This window comes from Notolepis coatsorum (genome assembly GCF_963971535.1).
Source record: "Notolepis coatsorum genome assembly, chromosome: 5".
Lineage (NCBI taxonomy): Eukaryota > Metazoa > Chordata > Actinopteri > Aulopiformes > Paralepididae > Notolepis > Notolepis coatsorum.
The window spans coordinates 159,260,595-159,265,441 of NC_140169.1; positions in this window are offsets into that span (position 1 = coordinate 159,260,595).

Here is a 4,847-nt window from a genome sequence, read left to right on the forward strand (position 1 = left end):
CTTCACGGTTCTCTCCGCTAGTCCGTTGCTTTGCGGATAGTGTGGGCTTGACGTGACGTGTGTAAACTCCCACGACTTGGCGAATGCCTCGAACTCTTTAGACTTGTATTGTGGTCCGTTGTCTGAGACTATGGTCTCTGGGACGCCATGCCTGGCACAGGCTGCCTTTAGCTTGTGGACAACAGCTGCCGATGTGGTGCTGTGAAGTCTGTCTAGTTCGAAGAATCTGCTGTAGTAGTCGACGGTCACAACATAGTCCTGGTTGTTCCAGTTAAAGAGATCTGTCCCTACAACCTGCCAGGGGCGGTCTGGGATACGATGAGGCATCATGGGCTCCTTGGTGTTTGATGGGCGGCGCTCTTGGCATATTGAGCACTTCTCCACGACTTGCTCTATATGTCTACCCATTCCAGGCCAGAACATGATGTCTCGTGCTCTCAGTTTGCATTTTTCCATTCCCATGTGGCCTGCATGGATCTTGATCAGCATCTCTCCTCTGAGGCTGGTAGGGATGACTATTTTCTCCCCTTTGAAAATTATTCCATTCGTTTTGGATAGTTCATCTCTGTGATTCCAGTATTCGGTGATGTTCTGGGGGCATTGTTTTCTTTCCTCAGGCCATCCCTCCAGGATAGCCTGGCTGAGCAGCTTTAGCTGTGTGTCATTGTCTGTTGTTTCTCTGATCTCCTGTAGCCTGTCGTCGTGTACAGGTAAGCTGTTGTATACCATGTGTACCTGAAGGTCCATCCCTTCACTGAGACCGTCGTCGTGAGAGGTGAGTGATTTCCTGGACAGCGTGTCGGCTACTGGGAGGTCTTTCCCAGGGCGGTGCACGATCGTGAAGTTGTACTTGTGTAGTTGTAGTATCATCCTCTGTAACCGCGGTGGGGCTGCGGCGATCGGCTTCTTCATGATCGACTCCAGGGGCTTGTGGTCAGATTGCACCATAACATGGCGACCGTAGGCATATTGGTGGAAACGTTTGAATCCATAAAGGACTGCGTACATCTCCTTTTCGATTTGTGCGTAGTTGACCTCGCTGTCCGTGAGTGATCTGGATGCGTAGCTAATGGGCCTTCCTTCCTGCATCAGCACAGCACCCAGACCATACTTTGATGCGTCCACTTGTAAGCTGAGCTCCTTATCTGGGTCAAAGTAGATGAGGACTGGCCCAGGTTCACTGGTAAGTATGTCTTTCATCTTTTGGAATGCAGCGTCGTGCTGCGCGTCCCACAGGAACTCATTCGATTGTTTAAGCAGCTGTCTCATGGGTGCGTTGATCTCGGAGAGGCTCGGGGCGAATTTCGCCAGATAGTTGACCATACCTAGCACGGTCTCCAGTTCTGCACGGCTCTTTGGCGCCTCCATCTCCTTGATGGCAGCTATCTTGCCTGGGTCAGGCTTCATGCCGTCAGCTGAAAGGATGTGCCCGAAGTAGCTCACTTCGGTGGCTCCGATGGTGCACTTGTCTGCGTTGAGCCGAACGCCTCTCTCCCGTGATCTCACCATCATTGCATGTAGGTTCTTATCGTGTTCCTCTCTGGTCGCGCCATATACAAGGATGTCGTCTACTATAGCTGCTACTCCGTTCAGTCCCTCGTATGTCTCGTCGATTTTTCGTTGGAACTCGTCCTGGGCAGAAGCGAGCCCAAATGGTAATCGTAGGAATCTGTATCGTCCAAACGGTGTGTTGAACGTCGTCAGCTTCGATGATTCTGTGGAGAGCTTGATGGACCAGTATCCCGACCTTGCATCCAGTACGCTGAAATAGCGTGCGCCTGTTAGTCTGGGTGTGATGTCCTCTAGTGTCGGCAGAGGGTAGTGCGGGCGCTTGATAGCCTTGTTTAGCTCCTTAGGATCCAAACATAGTCTGAGCTTGCCTGTGTGTGGTTTCTCAACAATGACCAGTGCACTGACCCACTCCATTGGTTCGATGACTCTAGCGATGATCTGTGTGTCTTCCATACTCTGTAGCTCCTTCTTTAGTCGGCCACGCAGGGCGATCGGTGTCCTTCTCAGTGGGCAGACTACTGGCTTGGCGTCTGGGTCTATATGGATGTGACACTCTCCTGGGAATAGTCCTATCCCTTTAAACACGTTGTGGTATTCTTCCATGATGGTCTGTTTATCTGTGTGTGCATTTACTGACAATACTAGTTTAATGAGGTCCATATTCAGGCATGCCTGTAAACCTAGAACTGGGGGTGCCTGAGTGTCTACTATGTAAAAGTCTAACAACATGCCACGCTCTTTGTATTTACACTTTAACGTGCATGTGCCCTTTACCACTAGCTTCTCTCCACCATATCCTGTCAGTCTGCGTGAAGTAGGCTGTATTTTGCGTTTATCTTGTAAACTGTGATACTCTCTCAAAGGAATTACATTTACTTGTGCACCTGTGTCTAACTTAAATTTAAGCTCTGTGCCCTGTTTTCCTACTTGTATGTCTGCGAACGCTTGTTCTGTTGCATCAAACCGTCTGTCTGTCACGGTGTCTACATACAGTTCGTCTGACTCTTCTCCTGACTCAGAGCGCATGCTAATCTCGTGTACTGACTTTTTCTGGAAACTACCGGCCCTGCAGACTTTGGCAAAGTGGTTCCATTTTCCACACTTCGTGCACTGTTTTCCCCTAGCTACACAGTTATCCCCTTCCTTGTGAGCTCTACCCCCACAGTATCCACAGTTCTTACGTGTGTCTGTGTCGCTCGCTCTGTTCGCTCTCTCTGTCCACTCTGCTCTGGGGCGATATCTCTGAGCGCTATACTTCTGTTCATGTCTGTGCACCTCGTGCACGAGCTGCTCCTGCGCGCTGCTCGTGGCGCCAGTAAAGCTCTTTATCTGTGATTGTGCTAGCTCGTGGGCTCTAGCTATATCTACCGCTTTGTCTAACGACAAGTCTGATCCAACGTTTAATAGTTTCTCTCTTACTTTTGCTGAGTGTATGCCAAGCACTATGCGGTCTCTAACCATCTCATCATTGTTCACATATGCACAGTCTTTCACCAGTAGTTTCAATGCAGTGACAAATTGTTCGAATGACTCGCTCGGTTGCTGGGTTTTCTCATGGAATTTGTACCTGGCGAAAATTGTGTTCCTCCTTGGAAGTACGTATGCTTCGAAATTGTCATAGTAGCTCTTCAATACCTTTGCTTCATCTTCACTGAGAGTCCATGTGTTGTGAATGTCTCTCCCTCTTTCTCCGCTCCACAATAGCAGGTAGCTACATTTCTCGTCCTCTCCTTTCTTCTTGAGTGGGCCCGAAAACATCAACTCTGCATGCTGCCTGAACTTCTTCCATTCTCCCGGTAAGTCCAGAGAATCCCAATTCATCCTTGGCGACGGGACTCCGTTGATATCCATGTTCATCCTGCTTCTGACACCATGTCGTATTCGATTTGTGTAGAATAATCTTCAGGACGAGGAGATAGCGTTTATATATTTATTCAAAGGTAAGCATCGTTCAGCATGAGTGTAACTCCATTCACGGCTGGCAGCCAACTGACTGTCAGGACCCCTGGTCAGGTATACATAAGCAAGGTGCGCCTGGCGCGCCTGTCGTAAATGATATATTCACAGCATGAATAATATAGTAAAGATATATTCAAAGCATGAATATTACATGTCTCTCTCTCTCAGAGAGCGAGCGAGAGAGAGAGAGAGAGAGAGAGAGAGAGAGAGAGAGAGAGAGAGAGAGAGAGAGAGAGAGACAGAGACAGAGAGAGAGCGCTGGCAAACGCTTTGCACGGATTCCAATCCTCACTCACACATAATCATCATCACATCACACACTATATTATATATAGTATATTATGCTTGGACAAATCAAAATATAATATAATTTAATATAATTAATGTGTTCAGTATAGCTCAAGGATTATTAGTATAATAGATAGTATTTTCGGCGTCCCGTGTTTCGGAATGTTTATAGTTCAGTTTAAAGAGCATCAACCTCCAACAACAAGTACCCCTTTGAACTTTTCACTTTTACTTATCTACCCCCCCCCCCCCCCCCCCAGTGGTCCCGGTCCTTCACACATATAGCTGCACCTGCCTGCCTCTCCTCTCCCAATTATTCACTTAACACGCACAATTGCTCTCTCTTTCTCTCGCTCGCTCGTCTATTCACTGATTGAAAACGGTCTTGTTGTTGGAAGACAAGCAGGGAGAAGATTAGCCGAACAAACCTATAGCGGCTTCAATGAAAAGGGAAACGAGCGCCACTGTTATGTATAAGAGAAGCGATGTTATAATAATAATATATAATATAATAAGCAAACAGGGGGCCGAGAGATATAGCGAAATGCGCATCTGTGATGTGGAAACTGCATGGGGTCCACGGGGGGTATATAAGTCGCACACAAACGGACAATGCTAAATGTCTGGTATATCATAAATACCTGAAATAATCCAGTGAGCATTTCTTATGCATGTGTGTCCTTGCATATATATAGGGGACACACACACCACACCAGTCGTCATAAACACAATATTGTGTCACATCCAATAAAGCACAGAGACCAAAAACATCATAATAAATATATATGTTTTTCAATGAGACACCAATTCTCTCGACACTTTTTTAAAGCATTATTTAAATTTTTGTTGTTGTTGTTGTTGTTGTTGTTGTTGTTGTTGTTGTTGTTGTTGTTGTTTTTTGACACATTATGTACATAAACTCCATAATAAACAAAGCAATAAATTAAAAGTGATCAATACAAAACTAAATATTTCTATGTTGACTAAACACATGATCTCGGACGAATACAGAATAACTAATATATAGCCCCCGTTTTCACAGCGTGTCCAATATTATATACAACAGCACAAACCAAAATCAGAAAAAG